Raw genomic sequence first — 20722 nt, 5'->3', positions numbered from 1 at the left:
TCTACAACTCCAAGCTGAAACATATAATGAACACCGATATATTTTCTAGGATCTCCAGGAGTTGCTCAAGGCTGAGGATGATGACCAGTACTGCGACTCCTACCACCTCCACAGTCCCATAACTTCCAATGCATATATTACACCTTTTTTTCAGAGTGAAGTCCACATATGACATGGTTTTAAAGTCAAGTGGTAGACTTGACTCTCCATGGGCTCTTCTGCCCCAGTCTCCTCCACTCCTTAAACAGTGGAGAGTTATGACCAGCTGTTAGCACAGACCGGTTATTTTTCTATGAAGAACATACCCTCTATGACTTGGTTGCTTTCAAAAGGCTCAAATAACAGAGTTTGTCTCAAATACTGGTGGTCAGATAGGTCTACACAGATGAATTCAACTATAAACACCCCAAAGCTAGAAGTCAATCAGCTTAGAAAGGCCTTTTCTGCTCATGTGCTCTTCTCTCCCACTTGCTCCGAGGCTATAGCTACAGGAGGGACAGAGGCAGTGACAGGACCTGGCAGACAGGTCCACAAACCATGAACAATGACGTGAACTACTCAAGAGACTGACAGGCCACACCAAGAAGGGCTGTCCGTGCTCCAGAGATGTGGCAGAGAACCAACACACAGTCTCTTGGGCCATGTATGTTCCTCTGTTACATCTCCCCAGGGAGCGTAAAGGGCTCCTACTGCAACCACAGCTCCCAGGGAGATCTGCTTCAGGGGGGACAGAAACCAAAAGGGTCTAGTTTTAAATACCCTCTGGCTGTTCTCATCCTTCAACCTAAAATTCAGGGCCCTCAGGAAGCCGAGACCTCAGAGCTACGACAGGTTTCGCAGCTTATCACTAGCTAAACCACAGCTAGGGCGGAGGGGAACCAAGGAGAAGAACCGCACCCCAGCCCAGAGCCTTCAGAAATTAAACAACAGCATGAATGCTGGAAGATGACTATTACCAGGTCATCAAAAACTCCTCTAAACATCACAAAAAATGTTTTTTTTGAGACAATATGCAGAGTCACTTTTACTACAGCAAATACATCTGTGCGTTTAAGGAATGATGTCTCTCTCTCTCCATTCCTCCTGCATTCACTGTAAGGAGAAGCACCTTTCTGTAGCCCCTCTTCTCCAAAACCTGTGTTTGCCAACGAGATTTCTTCAGTCATGTGGCAAATTCTGTACATGATCATGAAAAAGAATTTTGACAGCAACTCGCACCTCTTCTTTTAACGGTCATTTCCTACCTGACAACTATCCTCGTCCCTCTAACAATGAACTACTACTACTTTATGTCTCAATCAAAAATTTAAGCAAGCTCCTGCACAAACCAGCCGGCATCAGAGGCACTCTCAAAATTACACAGCCTCAACCTTGGAAGGAAACAGCACATCATGCCACAACCTTACCCCAGATATCTATCCCTGGTAGTGTCTTAATACATGCAATAATATACTCGGTGTGTTCACAATACCATGTGTTATTTCACAATATCAATAAACTTTTTATTTCAAGGGTAGCAGAAGTATTGCTGAAATAGCATCTGCACAGACTAAGTTGGCTCCTGGCTGGTCCTCGTGGGCTACTGGCAACTGAGGTTAACTCAGCGAGAATAGGCAATAAATTTGTTCCATTTGTTACACAGAAACATTGTAAAAGGAAAATGAAAAGCTGCAGATTACTTAAAATGCTAACAGTAAACATGTTATTGAAGACATAAATGGAGAGAAGGTATCCCCCAAGAGATGAACCGAAATTAAGTGTAATATCACCCAGACACAGCCCACCCACGCACAGTAACAACTGGTCAGCATTCCCAGCAAGAAAGTTGTTCCTTCTCTTGTAAAAATAACCCCAGAAAATGCCTTAAATCTGCTAAATTAAACCCAGACAGCAAACTGGACTGTTGTCTTCAAGTGCCTTTCCAGAGCTTTCCTTCAGGCTGGCGCGAGGGATCCCTGCCTGCCCCGGGGCATTCCGTTAACATGAAACAACATCTTAAAATAAAGTTTTAACAGACTTGTGTGGAATAATGCCTGCTAATATTATTAAAGGTGGAAGGAGAAATAGTTTGGATTCGGATCTCTGGACCACAAGGCCACAACATGATTCTAGTCCCCTCTGGGATTCACAGAATGGTTAAGGGTTGGAAGGGACTACTGGAGATCATCTAGGTGAACCAAAGCAGGTTCACCCAGAGCATGTTGCACAGGGTTGCGTCCAGGCAGGTTTTGAATATCTCCAGAGAGATTCAACGCTGTAAAGGTTCCTTGTTCATTCAGACACAAGTGGAAGATCTGAAACTGTTTTTTAAAGACTTGTTCCTACCTGGCTCATGGATGGACACTCAAGACAGTCTCAAACAACATCCATCATCTATACCCAACGCTCCCTCTTGCCATGCTCTCTATTTGCATAATTTATTTTCCTTTTTTACTGCCTGTTCTACCTTCTGGCAGGACACTGACACAACATTGGTGTTGAGAATTCATTTTTGCAGCACTTTTCAGATACAGCTGTGCACCACCAGCAGATAAGCTGTTCTGGCATTAAGAAAATAACCCACACCTTAAGTTAAAAAAAAAAAAAAGGTGAACGGAAGCAGAGACATTTCCAAAACAAGGAAAGCTAGCTGTCCACTTGGAATGCTCTCATATTGCTCAGGGTATCAGGTCAGGAATATTAAAGGCTATTTCAAAATAAAATGCAGTAGTAGACTCCCAGAGGCCCAATAAAAATATCCTCCCCCCATTGTCCTGACTTTGTTTGCTTGGAAACAAAGCACACAAACGATTCTAGCATTCCAGAAACGATTATAAACAGGCAATGTCGCATTGGCCATTCTTCCTACAGAAAGACATGACAGCATAAATGTATTCAATACCTGCTTGGGAAAAAATAAAGTGAACAGCTGCCAAACAATCCAGAAGCAACACAGGGTACGTGGACTTGGTATGGAGAAATCTCCTATTTTGGGGCCCAGCAACACTAGGGAATTGCTGCCATAAACATCATCCTTGCTCAATTCTTTCACTTTGGTCATAATTAAAATAAATAATTTTTGGAAGGGGCTGCCCAGGGAGGTGGTGGAGTCACCATCTCTGGAGGGGTTTAAGACAAGACTGGACATGGCACTTAGTGCCCTGGTCTAGTTGCCATGGTGGTGTCAGGGCAATGGTTGGACTCGATGATCCCAGAGGGCTCTTCCAACCTGATCGATTCTGTGATTCTGTAAACTGCAAAAAAAAAAAAAAAAAACAAACCAAAAAACACACAACAACAATCCCCAAAATTAATTTTACTACAATTACCAACTGCCACCACTTACTATCCTGCTACGGTTTGAATTTGATCATGTTATTTACCACGACCTAAGTATGAAGCTATTTTAAGGACAAGCTATTTCACAAATTCATATTACCAAACAGCATGTGTTGCAATTAAACAAGAGTTTCAGTATTTAAAGGCTCTGATCAAAGAGCAGGCATGTGATACAATTGTTTATATGTTTCCAGGGAGACCTAAAAAGCAAGAAAATAATAAAGACCTAAAAAGCTAGAAAACACCTGTTGATTTTAAGAGGCTCCCATGGGAGTTCTTAAACACAGAAACTACACTAATGCCTCTGTGGTTTCTGAGTTTTGTTTCCTTTTGGCCCTGAAAATTAACAGAATCTGTTAAATATTTTTGAAAATGTATTAGCTACTGCTGAACTGCTTTAAATCCCTAAGCAGCACATTCTGACACGCCACCAATTCCCAGCAAACGCAGTACTACTTCTGATGTTTACACGCTGTATCATTTCTACCTATTGATTTTAGACACAAACTACCCAGGAAAGTTCCTCTTTCCTTCTGTGTGAGCTCACAACAATATTTTGAAGCTGCATAGAACCATAGAATCATTTTGGTTGGAAATGACCTTTAAGATCATCGAGTCCAACCGTTAACCCAGCACTGCCAAGGCCACCACTAACCCATGTCCCTCAGCACCACACCTACACGGCTTTTAAATCCCTCCAGGGATGGTGACTCCACCACTTCCCTGGGCAGCCTGTTCCAGTGCTTGATAACCCTTTTGGTGAAGAAATTTGTCCTGATATCCCATAGATACAGTTCATCAACACACATATAATCAATACAGTATTTTAAAAAAATAAATAAATATTTAAAAGACCAATACTACAAGGAATCATTAAGGAAAGCATTATGCCCTTCTGAATTAATGAGATTAAAAACAAAAATAAAAACCTCACTTTTTATAGGATAAGCATATATAAAACACAGCCATAAGCCCCAGATATTAAAGAGTTGATACCACCTGCCTTGGGCTCGGGGAAGCGTGGACTTCCCTACGCTCCTGCCTTGCCGTTGACAGGATGAAACAAATCGGTGCTGAACACGGTCATTTTTCCCCTCGAGCTTTGTTGCTTCTGTCCCCAGAGAAAATTCCAGTTTCTCTGCAGAGATAAAGCTTGTGTCAGCCCCCTGAAGCAGGCGCCATGAATAGCTGCAGTGTTGGGCGCTGCGTGACGAGCGAGCTCCAGAGCCGTCGTGGGGCCCAACACAATGGGTATTTGTGGTTCCTCGAGTCAGGGCTGAGCAGCAGCCTCCTGGGCTTCAACAGATGTGCTTGTATCACCGCCGGTGAAAAAGACGCAAAAGAAATGCAATATTTTCTTAAAAATTTCAGCCTTTTTGTTTCATTCTTGAATTTTGAATCAACTTTCAACAACTACCATCAAAGTCACGCAGTGTCCTGAAATGAGAGGCCACCAGGGAACGTGCTTGTCTAAGTGAAAGCTGCAGCACAGCCAGATTCAATTAAAAAAACAAGGGCAGATCTTGCTATAAAAATCATTTTTATGGCAAAGTCTTTAATGCACGTAAGGATATATTTGCAAGGCGTTCTTTGATTCAGGTTGTTTTTGTTCAATGCTGCAAGAGGAAAGCCCACCACCCTCAACCAGCTGTAGCTCCTGCCCTACAGTTGTACGGAGGTGGGGATGACCAGCAGAGCCAGGAACCCACAAGCCCACTGTCACCTGTCAAACCCTGCCCTTTCTGTGGGTTTTTCCTAACCTCAGCCCTCTCTTGAACTCACACTGCCTGTTCTCTCCACCTCCCCTTTCCCCAAACAGCTCTTTCCTGACACAAGCCACCTCCACCCCTGGAAACTAAACATCAACAGGCTCAAGTCTGACTTCAAATCAAATCTTAAAAATCACACCTTGCTTTATTCCCATTCCAACTGTCCACGTACTTTGTCTATCAATATTTTGTCAGATGATCTTTGTTATTAGTATTCTAGAAATAATACATTAAAAACATTTTAGTCTATTTTGTCTTGTTCTGTTGGCTTTGATGTGTTTCTCTCTGCTATAAGAATCAATCTCTGTGTATGTATAGACACAAATATATGAAATGTGTATTACCCAACACTGGAACTCGACCAATGAATCTCCCCATGCTCCCTTCACTTGTCAGAAAGAGGGACACAAGGCAGGAACAAGTGTCTCGAGACAAGAAGTGCCCTCAGTACAGGGCAGAAGCCTACAGGTTGTCCAAATTATCCCTGCAGAAGAGTCTCTCTAACAACTGAAGCAGAGCTTAAGTGAACCAGCCTGCTGGTTTAGGGGTACAGTGCTGGGGAGCACACGTACCCAGTTTATGAACTGGGAAAGACAAGTTTTCCAATTTCCAGTAATATTAAAATAGCAATGTATCTAGATTCCGAAAGCTTTAGTTATGTGACATCCACAAATAATTTGTCTTTGAAAACGCATGAATACATTAAATCATTCTTGGAAAAAAGGCAGTATTATTTTATACATATATAGTATATACTTAAGGCTGACAAGTGGATTACCAGGAGCATGGCTTATACACCGACACAACAGCTTGAAAATTCACCCAACCACCAAGTTTCCACTCTGATCATGGCAAAAGCAGCAGTGCCAAAACACAGCCTGTGTGAACAGAGATTTCTTACATGCAGAAATTCAGCATTCTGTGTATGCCACCACCAAAGGACCATGGAGAGGCAGCCTGAGGACTGTTGGTCTGAGGGGTTCCACAGCACATTTCATTCTCCTTGTTATGAGAATAATCCAGCTACTGGAGGAAGACAGAATATCCCAGCTCCAATTCGAAACTGCGATGCAGCACCTCTTCTCCACTGAACTTCAACTGTCCATCTACTTAAAAAGGGAGCACATGAACCTCAGCATTAAAGTACTGTCAAAGGGGCCTACCATTCTTTGCAGGATAAGCCTTTTAGTCTGTTTTTTGGGGGGGTTTGGTGCTTTTTTGAAAATGGTTTTAAAAGTAAAATACAATACAAACATTTTCCATAAAGGTACTTTTACAAGAGGTATGTCTTTGAAGTGATCCTACCACAACTTTTACCAACATATCACAGAATCAATCAGGTTGGAAGAGACCTCTGGGATCATCGAGTTCAACCATTGCCCTGACACCACCATGGCAACTAGACCACGGCACTAAGGGCCATGGCCAGGCTTTTCTTAAACACATCCAGAGATGGTGACTCCACCACCTCCCTGGGCAGCCCCTTCCAATGGCTCATGACCCTTGCTGAGAACAAATGCTTCCTAATGTCCAACCTGAACCTCCCCTGGCCAAGCTTGAGGCTGTGTCCTCTTGTCCTATTGCTAGTTGCCCGGGAGAAGAGGCCAACTCCCACTTCACTACAACCTCCCTTCAGGTAGTTGTAGACTGCAATAAGGTCACCTCTGAGCCTCCTCTTCTCCAGGCTAAACACCCCCAGCTCCCTCAGCCATTCCTCATAGGTCAGACCCTCCAGATCCTTCACCAGCTTGGTCGCCCTCCTCTGGACTCGCTCCAACACCTCAATATCTTTCTTGAAGTGCGGGGCCCAGAACTGGACACAGGATTCAAGGTGCGGCCTCACCAATGCCGAGCACAGAGGGACGATCACTTCCCCAGACCGGCTGGTTACACTATTCCTAAGAAAGGAAATATCTATTAACACCTCCTGCCAGTCTGCTGTCCCATTGCCCTTGAACCATCAGCCTCTACTTCTTGGCCGTAACAAAACACACCTACAGAGAACAGTAAACGAGGGTATGCTATTTTCTGTAACACAGCCCAGACACTTGAAAAACACTTGAACCACATCAGGCCCTTACTTTGTGTTTGCTACAAAGATGATGTTTCCGTTACCCATCATGCGACAGTAATGACGGGATTTAGCACTACAGGGATGAGGACCAGAGCGCAGGTACTCACTTCCAGGCAGAATGCACGTATTTTGGGGAAGTAACTGTCACGTATCTGACAGCTTCAGAAACATAGCTTGCAATCAGCTTAATAAAAATCAAGACCGATGGATCCAATCAGTGCTGGAGATATTAATTATGTGGATGCAACCAGGGTTGAGAGCAGGGGGACAGAGCACTGGCAGAGCTCCTACAGAATAGAATCATAGAATTGTTTTGGTTGGAAAGGACCTTTAAGATCACCAAGTCCAACCATTAACCCAGCACTGCCAAGTCCACCACTAAACCATATCTCTAAGCATCACATCTACTCGTCTTTTAAATACCTCCAGGGATGGTGACTCCACCGCTTCCCTGGGCAGCCTGTTCTAATGCTTGACAGACCTTTCCATGAAGACATTTTTCCTGACATCCAACCTAAACCTCCCCTGGTGCAACCTGAGGCTGTTTCCTCTTGTCCTATCACTTGTTACTTGGGAGAAGAGACTAACACCCACCTCGCTACAACCTCCTTTCAGGTAGGTGTATAGAGCGATAAGGTCTCCCCTCAGCCTCCTTTTCTCCAGACTAAACAACCCCAGTTCCCTCAGCCGCTCCTCATAAGACTTGTTCTCTAGAACCTTCACCAGCTTCGTTGCCCTTCTTTGGAGTCTCTCCAGCACCTCAATCAAATCCCACCAACACTGTGAGAAACATCACTGCACGTTGAGCAATATGTTAAATGAATAAGCAGAAACCCACCAAACTTTCAACACGTCTTTGCATAGTAACATCATCACTTAAGACGTTAAAAGCTGCCCAAAGCACTGCTGGATAGATACGGGGCTGTGTAACAGCACAGGACATCAGCACAGTTTGTGTTCAGCTGTAAGACAACAGGAGAGCCTGGAGGTTTTGAAGGAGACTATGTTTAGTAGGAGCCATCAAATTTAAAGAGTTTGAAATAAATTCAGGTATGAAGGCAAAAAGTGCATATAACACACCTCCAACTACTGGTACACAGCTGCGAATGCATTCCTAGCTGAAACACTGAGCAAACCCCTGCTCTCCCCCCGGCCCCTGACAGCTGGGCATACTTCTGCAGCACAGTTCCTTCCTTTCCCACGCTCCGGAGCCGGTTCCAACCACAGCTCCCAGCGACGGCCGCGTCCCGCGGGGCAGGCGGTCACGGCCCGGCTTTCTGAGCGAGGGGCACTGGGGACTAAAGCTCAGGGATGGTCTGTCCCCAGATCACACCGTATCAAGGGGCTGAACAGTTTCACTCCGGAGAGGACAGATCTCAGCAGACCAGAGCCAGGCTGGGCAGGAACAGTGGATTCTTATTTATCCATCCTCTAAGAAGTCCAAAATAAGCTTTGTCTCCAAAAATACAGAATCGCTGGAGGGTCCTACCTTGCCACAGGGCTAAGGTAAATAAATGCACCATCTCAAAAAACAAAATATTTTTCTTTTGCTGATCTATTGCTGGAAGAGCAAGCACTGCAGATCTGTCATCTCATTTTGCAAGCAGGATAATTTCTCCTTTAAAAAAATAAAAATCACAGCCGAATACAGACGTCGCAGCCACTAAAACTGATGTGAAAGAGCCTGGTGGATGAGGAAAAAAATAAATCTAAAAGATATTGTGCACAATTAACCTGCTAAAATTTGGTATATTTAAATATAACGTTACCAGAGGAAAAAGCAGGATGAAGGCAGGACAGCAGAACTGAGCCTGCAGATGTTAACTGCATACAGAGCTACACTACCCAAAACATGCAATCTCTTTTGGAAGGCATTAAGCATTCATTTCAAAGAATAAACCGCGAACCAAAGGCCTTTAGAAATGTAAACCACTGTTTACAGAGAAAGTTTTGAGGGTTCAGTGCTTTTTCAAGGGAATTATTCAAGTCTCTTCCTCTGAAGATCCTGGTAAATGAGGCCATACTCCACGGGTGAATAGTTTGATTGTAGTACAGCAACTCTCAAGCTTTTTCAGTACAAATTACAACTCAATCAAGTTATGTGCACATATAACTTCTAAATAACTTCTGCAGCTTGCTAGTCAAAGATATTAAAAAAAAAAGAAAAGGTGAAGAACCTGACTGCCAAGAGCCCTCCAGCACATCACTCTGTACCCCAGGTCAAGCCACGTCATTTAAACTAACTAATGCAAATAGGTCATTATTTAAATATAGTTCCCTGTTCCCACCTTTTCCTTTCCTCCCCACTTTCCCAGAAATATTTAAGTCACTCAAACTTCCTCTCCCCCCAGTTCTGCCGGGAAGCGGAGAGGGGCTGGAGGTGGGAGGTTAGCCTGGGAAAAACAGATTAGAATTAAGTGGTGTTTCTGTGGCCTTGAAATGTGCCCTCAGCTGCGTTTTTAATTTGGCTTTTCAAGATTGATCAGCACACGTGTAATTTAAAAGCAATTTGAAGCAGCAAGCCACCTAGTTTGACTTAAAGTTAATGAGCTTTTGAGAACTGCAAACAAAATGATAATGCGAACTCATTAAACTCATCCCTATATTTAACAGGAAAAGCATATATCATTTTAACTTGGTCATACAAAGGCTTTTCTTCTGCATTATGAAAGATTTTTGCCACTACCTTGCTCTCCATAGCAATTTGCAATTGTACAAGATTAGTAGAAACACAGGCAGCAGATAATATTGTTGAGTAATTAAATATTTTAAGTGACATTGTGCAGTATGATTAAATGCATTCATGAAACACAAATCTAAATTAAAAAAAAAAAATCAGAAGATACCTGAGACAGCAAAGACGACAAGATTAAAGGGCAAAAGACAATAAAAATGGAATTTACTAAAAGAAAATAGTATGCAAGGTGAAGGAAGGGTTAACAGATATATTTGTATTGCACAAGATTGTTTTTGTTTGCTTGTTTATTTTTTAATTTGAGCTGTTAGTTTGTAACTCAGTTGAGAAACAGCTACAAGTAAAGAAATCAACATGTTCAGCAATAAAATCTGTTAGGAAAAAAATCAGTTTAAGTATGCTTTGAAAGGTTCACACTTTCCTAACCCGAGTCTTACAGCACTGGAAGTCTAAAAATTGCAACTGAAGCACACTAGAAGCGAGACAAGAAAGTATCCTAATAAGTTATGGTAAATTCTCTGCAGATTTTGCACACAGATCTGCTTACAAATTGCCACATTATACCAAAAATAAACTAGAAGACAGAAAGCTTGGCTGAAAAGTGAATTGCCCCTCTAAGAAACAAATTAAAATGCATCTCATGGAGCAGTGAAAACCACTCTGAAGCTAAAGAACTACAGATCTTGGTAAGGAAATATTTACAGATCCTTTATCAAATATACTGAAAACAAGAGGGTCTTCAACACAAATTCTCATCAAGTCATGATGACATGGACTTTCATTCTCCAAAGAGTTATCTTTTGTTTCTGATAAAAATTTTCATTAAAAGAACCAAGGGAGGTAACAAATCATGGGAGCAAACGTCAAGCTAAAAGAAGAGATAGCCTGAACCTCGTGGAGTGCGGTCCCACCCTTGGGAACACGTAGACAGGACACCAGCAGACCATGGGGCACCATGACCTTCAGGTTGCAAGACCACAGACCAGGGAAGTCCTAGCTCTATACAGCCAACCAAACTATTCTGTCCTCATTACAATCCACGTTACACCACATCCACAGGACAGTGATGTTTAAAAGCATCATGGTCCCACAATCCATCTCAGTCTGGTTATGCTGGCCAATAACCAAAATTACTCTGCTAGTCTTCAATCAGTCCCTGGCAAGGGGCACCATCATGAACTACAGCAGCGCTCCGTTTTAGCTAAGCTTTCTTCAGAAGTTATTTCAGATGAAAGAGATATTGATTTTACTGAAGAGGAAGAAAACGCAAGAACCACAACAATTAAAGAAACACCCAACCATCAGGAAACCTGAAACCCGCTGGTCTCAAGAGAGTAAGATCTTGTCATGAATGTGGAGTTGCATATTTCATTCTGAATTATCTTCTAATGCCTCCAGAGAAACAAAACTAAAAGTAGGAGGAGACCTTTTAGCTCATTTAGCTCCCTTGCTTTGGCAGAAAAGTTCATCCTCCAGCTTACTGCATTATTTTGTCCTGGTCTTTTTAAAGTTACACGATTTTCACTTGTTTCTCCTGTAAATCTTCTGCTATTTGCTTTTTCTTAAAAATTCACAGTACTATTGACCCAAAGCCTTTTCAGGACTGCATTCTTCCTGGTAATTCTTGATGTTGCTGCATCCTTGTTTGTGTGTGTTATTTGTTTAAGAAAAGCCTGGACATGGGACTTAGTGTCATGGTCTAGTTGCCACGGTGGTGTCAGGGCAATGGTTGGACTCGATGATCCCAGAGGGCTCTTCCAACCTGGTTGATTCTGTGATCTCGAGCTAACAGCAGCACCATCAGTACAGCTTCATCCAGCTGCTGGAGCACCCTGGATCTCCTGCAAGAAAGACCTGCCTCTTCTCAACAGCAGTAACCCAAAACCTGCCACTTCCATCACTCCTGTATTTTTTTTGCTTTATATCTTATCACACCTCTCTACCTGATCTACAGTTCTGTTTTTTTTTTTGTTTTACCTGCTCGGATCTCACTTTCTTACCGATAACTATAACTTTACATTAGAAAATCTCTGATAACGTTAGGTTTTCAGCACTGAGCACTTTTTACAGCGAGGATAAAAGGGATGGAAAAACCCACGACTGAGTTGTGCCACAATAAGCTGTCACTGCAAGCAACAAACTACCCCAACAAATTTCCTTCCAGTTTTATTTCTTCCCTCAGCCAGGAAACACCTCTGAACACAGACACATCACTTCTGCGTGGGCAAGCACTGGATCTCTGCAAGCAGCTTTTTACTTCACCACTTCGTGAGTCACTAGCCAGGAGTCAAAGGAAAAAGGGCATTTTTAGGGCATCGCTGTTTGACGGGAGATGTACTGGGAGAGCAGCGAGGGGGCTGAGTGGGGGCAGCTCCCCCCAGCCTTCAGCTATACTTGTCCAGGGAGCTGATTCCCTGGGATAATCGGCTGGCTGGCTTACCTAGGAAGAAAAATCTGAGCACACTGCAATCAAAATACAGTCCAACAGCATCAGCCTCTCAGCAAGAAAATCTCCCATCTATTCTCCCATCTCCCACAGGCATCCTCTGCAGACAACACAGGATTTTTTGGCAGGTAAAAGGATATCATTGATGGAATCATTACACCTGCAGTAAGGTGACGGAATTAAAAAGCCCAACACTGTGCACATGCCTTAAAAAATATGTTCCATGTTGTGAATAACTCAAAAATAAATCCTGTACAAATACTTCAACAAATTGCTGCTGCTGAGCTTCTCCTATTCTCTGTCTTATCAGCATCTCATTTCAGCTCTGGCTTACACAAGTTTTCCAGGCTGTTGTACATATATATATTTCAAAGATATCTACATTTCAGCAAAAAGTTTGGAATAAATACAGGCACTTTTTTTTTTTAAATATTAACCCTTATACATTTGGGATTATACAATACATATTGTTATCAGACAGGACAAAGACTACACCTGGATGAAACCTTGTGCAGAGGGCACAGGCAATGAGAAAAAATAAGATTACAGTTAAAAAGGATGCAGAAAGCCTGCGCAGAGCTGCCTGGTGGCTACAGCCGCTTCTCATTCAGCTCGAATTCTGCTGCATCACATCACAAATCAGTTAAAGCCACATCTGAATCATTCCCTAAGACAGCTCTCAACCCATAAAACAGCCATCACGTACAGGGTACCCATAAATGATGCTCCACAAAGAATACGTAATTCAGAACTCTTTAATAATGTATCAATTCAATTTACAATACTTTTCATTATGGGGCACCAATTATGTTTCAGGTTACAGAGGGATTCTGCTTTCATTAATACTGTATCAAGAAATCAATAATGAAATGCCTGTCAAGAAACAAAGACCTGCTCACCGCGGGCACCACGCGGCAGCCCCAGGTTTGGCTCCCCCGTCCTTTGGCCGCAAGGACACCGCAGCATCCCCGCGTGGGTGTGGAGCGAGAAACCAGCTTTGAGTTTGCACGTCATTCACCGAGAACACCACACCGAGCTGTTCTTACCTCACTATTTATACATGAATTCGAAAAACCCAAGTATTTCCTCGAAATGCAGCATACAGCCCGTCCATTTTCAACAAGCAGCAAGTTCTTATGCCTCTCGCCACCTGCTTTGAATGCACCACTCTTGCTAATCCTCACAAAACTCCTAAGAGCCCTTCACACCTTTCAGTAAACTCAAACACACGACTCTACACTCAGCAATCTCTTCACCTTGCCCCCTGTTGCTACGTTTTACATAAAAATTAAAACGCCAGCATCATCCTCCCAAAACAAGAGGTTTGACCGTGGGCTCCTCGGCTCATGGGTTTGCATCGCAGAGTGCAGGTCGCTGCTGCCTTCCCCATCATGCTGGCTCAGAGGAGGCCACCAAGATGATGAGAGGGCTGGAGCACCTCTGCTATGAAGACAGGCTGAGAGAGTTGGGGCTGCTCAGCCTGGAGAAGAGAAGGCTCCAGGGAGACCTTCCAGCAGCTTTCCAGTACCTGAAGGGGCTACAGGAAAGCGGGAGAGGGGCTTTTTACAAGGGCATGGAGTGACAGGACGAGGGGGAACAGCTTTAAACTGAAAGAGGGGAGATTGAGATGGGATATTAGGAAGAAATCCTTTACTGTGAGGGTAGTGAGACAGTGGCCCAGGTTGCCCAGAGAAGCTGTGGCTGTCCCCTCCCTGGCAGTGTTCAAGACCAGGTTGGATGGGGCTTGGAGCAACCTGGTCTAGTGGAAGGTGTCCCTGCCTGTAGCAGGCGAGGTTGGAACTAGATGGTCTTTAAGGTCCCTTCCAACCCAAACCATTCTGTGATTCTCTGGGCAGGAACAAGACCCCAACTTGCCCCCACCTCTGCTCCACACAGAGGTCAGCCACCACCGCTCAACCGGTCCCTTCTTCCCGACCCCCTTGACGCCAATGCAATAGCACCTTCTAGTAAAAACCATTGTTTTCTTGCCAGCTGCTTTTGCTGAGAAATTTTCAGTATACTTCCAGATAGAGTCATTCACCTTGATGTTTCTATGTAAAGGCAAGTTTTTTCCACTAAAGCATCTTCATTCATTGCTGAAGGCCTTCAAGTGCTCTGATACAACCTTCAGACACAGGACCTCCCCTTGGTGCTAAGCCCTGCCATAAATCTATGCTAAAGAGTATTTTGGAAACGGAGACTGAAATACAAGATCACATTTACAAAATGACAGTAACATTCAAAGGAGGTACAAACATAATTCCCAGGTTCTCTATACAATTGAACAAGTTCTCCTGCAGAACCTCCCACTCGTTCAGTGAGCAGGGTGGACTGCACCCACAGCAGCGAGGCAAACATTCACTATTCCTTTTTATCTTTCCTGTTTTCATCCTACGCAGCATTCAGCACATGCCTCAGCTCTTTTTTTATTCTTCGCTACAGTACGACTGCCCTGCTCCAAAATCTTGGTGAACAAATGTACAGGACATCATCAAACATGAAGTATAGAAGTACTTTTCTGATAACATATGTAGCTGACTTCTCAGAAAACACCAGGGACAGCTGTGACAAGGCAGCACTGCGCTAGAGACTTCCTACAGCTCTTTTTCACTTCACAGTTTACCCATGTCCACCCATTTTTCTTCATATAACCTCTTAAATAAAAAAGAAAAGGTCACCAAGTACATCTGTCAAAGTACTATAACGTGTTCTGAAACTGGTTCATTCAGTAACACAGCTCTGCAGCTTCGGTCCATAAACCAACAGCTCAAAAAAAGACAACTCAGGGCACAACTTGCCTTACAGAAGAACCAAAAAGCACACGACGGGCACAGCACGAGTGTCTTGCAATCAACAAACTTAATTTAAACAAGCACAACTTTTGCTGTAATGAACCACACACCATCCTGTGAGAAAGACACCCAGAAAACACAAACCTCAACATCCCCATAAGCCACCGCTGTCGCCTTCCAGCTGGGAACGTGCAAGAGCCCACTTAACCTGTGCACCGCCAGGACCACAGCTCTGCCCCATCCCCTGCCTCAGCATCATGAGAACCTGCGTGGAAGAGGAAGGTCTTACACAGACCTCGCCCCTGCAGAGTCCCTGACCCATCATCTTCCAGCTTCCCGTAATTTCAGCCCACACGGTGCATTTCTGACATCGCCCAGCACGGATAATCCAGGAGCTGGGAATGCAACAGAGGGTGGGGGAAGAGAAGTAAGAGTAAGAAAAACAGGGATTCAAGACAGCTGTTCTGGCAGAGGTCAGCCCTTAACTCACACAGATGTAAAACCTTGATTGAGCGAGATAACAGACAGATAAACATAACCAGATGAAGTGGAAAAGAGGAGAGAAAGCAAGATACAACAGTGACCTAGGACCCAAATGTACTAAAATTATCTGCTTTGCACCTGGGCTTCACAGGCTGGGGATAAATTACTGTAGTCCAAACAGCATCATCACACTGATCTGAGGTGTGTAAGACGGCTGGTTTTATTAAAGGTGGCGGGGGCATAGGAAGCTTTTAAACTAGGAATTCAGTTTTCATCTTTTACTTGGAAGAATCTATTAAATGCCTTTTAGGAATATAGTCAAAGCACAGCCGGCAAGAATGGATGGTGTAACACAGCTCCTATTTAATTCTTTTATTTGCGAGCAAAGACAGAGCGAATTAAAGGAATCAAACACTACACCCACACCATTTTGTTTCTCACATGATTTTCTTTCCCTTCTTCTCCCACCTAAAACACTTGAGAAAACAAATGTTTTTAGCTTAACTCCCTTCCTCTGCCCCTAACGCAGAGCCCCCGTACGTGATGTTTGCCTCCACCCCAGCATGGCCCCCTCGCCTGGGAGACCTCAGCCCCAGCTTCTCCCACCTCCATCCTCACCCTCTTTCTCTTTCGAGGTACAAATGCCACCACCCCCAGCTCAAAGCAGAAGCACAAGCCCCCAGCATCATCAACAGTATTAGAGATCATTACCCCCATCAGGGACTCCTCTCCTCCAGGCCCAACTTCCACCTTCAGCAAGAACAAGACGAGGCTGGTACCACCTGCATCGTCTCACATCAAGACTTAAATGGTTTCATTTGTTACCCAGCAAAGCAAACCAGGAACTTAACATGCCTCCTGAATGAGGAGAGCATATCATATCCACATAAAAAAAAAACTCTTTAAAATTACATTGAGTTTCCAGCTGAATGTCATTAATTTTCATCAAAAGTTAATTTTTTTTACAAGTCCCAAAGCGCAACATGCACAGAAGCTAAGATTGCCATGCACATAATAAACATTCTTCAATTCTCAACCTCTTTATTTCTACTTTCCAAGTTTTCTAAGAGAGCTTGTAACATTTTAGGGGAAAAATAAAGCTCGATAAGCGATGTCATTGCTTTTAACTGAGCAGTCTCTACCCTGTACAGATCACACAGGCAGTGGTTTAGAAGCCACACAGCAAATCACCTCACTCGATGGAAATGAGCCACAGGGAGAGGAACCTCACAGAAAAATTAAAAAAAAAAAAAACAAGTGAGACCCTTTCCCGATTAAAAAACACTGTTCAATCTCACAGCAGATACCTATTAACCCTTACTACAACACACATGATTAAAGTGCAAAAAATCCGATGATGGGAGACAGTTAAAAGTTGCCTTTGTGAGGTTTATCATTATTTTTCCCAGTATGTTAAAACCACACATAAGGGGGAAAAAAAAACCAACACCTTTGTTTTTGGAAGTAATAAATTTGATTTTTCCCACAAAAGCCTCATTTGATTTCTCCCTCGCAGCGTGTATAAGGAAAATACAAAGTTTTCCACCAGCTGCAGGATTTACACCTACCTCCACACACCCAGGTGCTGCCCCTGCCAGGGGCGATTACCAACGTCGTAGGAAACCAATGAAGGCGCAAATGGAAGCGTACAGTTTTTAAACGCTAATATTGACCCAAGGGAGAGTAAGGGAGTTTGTACACAGCCACGTCCCCTCCTCAGCCACCGGTCCCGCACATCCCAAAGCCGCACGGACCCACCGCCCCGCTCACCTCACAACGAGCTGGGGGAAAATGGTGCGGACGCGCTGACAGGAGATAAATGGCGTTTTAGAGCTGAAGTTCACCGGCGAGCCCCATCCCGGGGGCCGGGGAAGAGCCTGAGAGCCGAGACGCGGAGCTTCCCGCTGGGGCGGAGCGGAGCGGAGGGAACGGGGCCGCCTGGCAGCGCCCGGCCGGTCCCTCGCCCCGGTGCATCCCGCATCGCCCAAAACCCCACCCGTGTGTAACACCCCCCCGGCCACCTCGCCTCGACACCGGGGCGCCCGCTGCCCTCTCGGGCCGACCCTCCGGCCTCGCCGGCACGGCACTGCTTCCCGAGGATGGGCATCCCGTGGAGAAAGGGGCACCCCCGGAGACCGAGCGCGGCCCCGGGCGGCAGCGCTGGCAGCCAGGGCCGGCTCCGGGAGCCCGGCGAGCCGCCAACGCCGGCCGGTCGCCTCCGGCCGCGCACCCAGGGCCGGCCCGGCCATGGCCCGGCCACCCCTCCGCAACCAGCGGGGACGGGGCTGCCCCGCACCTGCGCGGCCGCCCAGCAGCCTGCCCCGTCCCCCGCCGGCACCACCTGCCGACGGCAGCGGCGGACCCCGGCGCCGCCGCATCCCCGCGCCCCCGCCGCCCCCAGCCCGCTGCCCCGCCGCCGGGCGGGTCCCTCCCTCCGTCCCCTGCTCACCTCGCCGGCTCCGTGGGCAGCGGCTCCGCGGGCCCCTCGGCGCCCCCGCGCAGCGGCGGCGGGCGCGGCCGCGGGACGCCCAGGCGCTCTCCGGCCCGAGGCGGCGGCTGAGGCGGCGGCAGCCGGGCAGGAAATTTCCCTCCTCCGCCTCCTCCTCCCCCGGCGCCGCGGCGGCGGGCGCGGAGCCCCCTGGCGGACACCGCCCGCATCGGCAGCGGCGGGAGCGGAGCGGGGGGCCGGGCCTGGGCGCGGGGGGGGACCCGAGGGGACCCCCGTGCTCTGCCCGCGTTCGCCTGCGCCCCGGCGGGTACCAGCCGCCCGGGGCCGGCCGGGGCCGGCCGCCGGCGGGGCCCCCTCCTGCGGCGAGCGGTTTGGTGCGCAGGTGGCAAGTTCCCGTGGGTCAGCACGGAAGGTTCAAGCAGGGCCTCGGCGCGGTCACGGCTCCGACGCCACCCGAGGTGTCAGCAGCCGGACCAACGACCTGTGCGTGGTGAAGGCGGCTCGGTTCGTCCTGCTGAGGACACGTGGGAGCGCTTGGGGCGGGTGTTTGACAGCACCGAGCTCTCCGTGGGCAGCGGGCGCGAGGCTGGGCGGCCTCCTTCCCCCAGAGCACCGGTGTGACACAGCTTGGAGGGACCCGGGAGTCCCCAGTGAGGACAGACAGCCTCCCGGGAGCCTTCCCCCTTCTGCTCACCCCACCACGAACACGCGGCTGCACCACCGGAGCCGGGGTGGAAGGGCCAAGTGTGAGGCCTTTTGCACCCACCTCCTCCTCCAAGACACCTCCGCAGCAGCGTGGGCTGCACGGGGCCGATGAATCAGGACGGTGAAACCCAGAATAGAAACGTCAGGCTGAAAAGTAGGACAGGGAGGAGGGGATTACTGAAGGAAAGGCGAGAATCAGGGAGTGTGAAGGCACGTCTTGCTTGCTTTTGTCTCCAGTCCCTCGCATACCACCTCTCACAACAGAAGAAAGTCTCCCTGCAGAAGAAATCTCTCCTCCAGGAGGGTCTCACGTATACGTCACTCTCCAAAACCCACATCCGTGCACACCGTGTTTATTTTAAGTGTACCAAAGGATGTCAGACGGTTGGGGATTGTATGAAAAGACCATCGAAAAAAAAAATATAACATCTGTGAATATTTGTGTCTTCTGCGGAAAACTTAATCAGAGCCTAATGATGTCCCTTTGGCATCGTGTTGACTAGGAAACAATTAGCAGAACACTAAAATTTTGCAGCAGCCATGGCAGCGCGAATGGGCACGGTACCAGGAAGGCGTTTGGTTTTAATGAACATGTTTGTAGATCAAATGACTGCAAGTCAGCAATTTTCTCGCTAGTAACCATTTGCAAGAAATTGTATATTAATTTAAATGACTGCTTATATCCAAGCAACAAAAGAAATGGCGTTATTATACATGCTGGATAAAATTACCACATTTTTCTATTAGTGCAGAAAGTAAAAGTACTATTATGCCATGGTTCCAAAATTAATTAGTCATGAGAAAGAAATGTGGACAAAAAGTTGTACAATAAAGAGCCAAAGAAAAGGCACGTTATAGTTATTAGTACATTATTCGGGGGAAAGGGATTTTCTGTAGATAAGGGGAATATCTAAAGAAATTGTACAATTGTGAAATAAAATTATAAAAGAAACTTCATCCAATCTTTCTTGCTCCAGCGTCCCATACTCAAGTCCTAAATAGAACACGACAGAAATTTAGCCTTGCGAATCCACATCGGTGTTTCCAGCTCTGCTTTCTTACAGTCATGTCCAGGACACTTCTACACCTGGGTTCATCCTGCTGATGTGTCTCAGGATACACTAATGAGCTGGAGCCAACAGGAGCGAGTAAGCCTGAGGCTGATTTTATCTTCAGCTGCTGGCTAGAGAAAAACGTGTGTGTTCTCTGATATAGGGCTTTATTAGTACTGCACACAGTCTAGGAGCTGGGGATCTGAAGAATGAAGTGCCTTTAAACCCATTTTCAGTGCTCTCCAGGCAAGGTCTGAAGAGAATTTATGCTATTAAGAAAGGGGAGAGCATGAAAAATGAAGCTGCTGTGGGATTTGAAGCAATCTAACTATGTTGACAGAGCTTGCTTGCTTCATCAGAAAATAAATGTAAGACACTGGAAGACTGAAATACCACAGCAAAAATAAGATAATAACCGATAGATGCCCCCGTGTTTAGCCCAAAAGAGCTCCAACAGTGGCTTTTCTTTGTCCGTCTCACAGTCCACTGGTCATCTGTCTTTTCCCCTCTTTCCGTCACAAATCAAACACGTTCTCAGCAGTGTCAGCTCTTTGGCAGCCGGTTCACCCTCGCTTCCAATTTGCCGGAGGAGCTGCAGGACCTCCGACAGCTTCTGGCAGGACCCAGCGCCTGCACCCCTTGTTTCGCACTGTGGAAGCAACATCATTGCAGTAGAAGTGGTGGAAACTTTCCCATGAACAATTATAGTCACTTTGCTGCTCTCTGTTACCACAAGTATCTTCTCTGCTTCAAGCTCAAGAAATAGATGGTAGGAAACAGGTAATATTCGAACACCAAAAATTTATCTCAGGTATTCCAGCATGATAGTGAGCCTGAGAGCACCAACTAAGATAAAATTATGTTTCCTCCTTTCTGTACAATGCCTGTAAACCCAAAAGAGGGTGACCAAGCTGGTGAAGGGTCTGGAGGGTCTGACCT

The 20722-nt window shown here is 46.0% G+C and overlaps 1 protein-coding gene across 1 annotated transcript in view; it reads right to left on the bottom strand.

Moving 5' to 3' along the window:
* Positions 1-18086, bottom strand: part of PTPRE (protein tyrosine phosphatase receptor type E) — a 99157-nt gene extending 81071 nt beyond the window's left edge. The window contains exon 1 of the mRNA XM_068397480.1: positions 18027-18086. The gene's annotated coding sequence lies outside the window, so the exon portion shown is untranslated. The remainder of the gene's footprint in view (positions 1-18026) is intronic.
* Positions 18087-20722: the final 2636 nt, after the last annotated feature.

The sequence above is a fragment of the Nyctibius grandis genome, chromosome 4, assembly GCF_013368605.1.
Source record: "Nyctibius grandis isolate bNycGra1 chromosome 4, bNycGra1.pri, whole genome shotgun sequence".
Classification (NCBI taxonomy): Eukaryota; Metazoa; Chordata; class Aves; order Nyctibiiformes; family Nyctibiidae; genus Nyctibius; species Nyctibius grandis.
The sequence above is the reverse complement of the archived record's forward strand: the minus strand, read 5'-3'. Positions and strand labels throughout refer to the sequence as shown.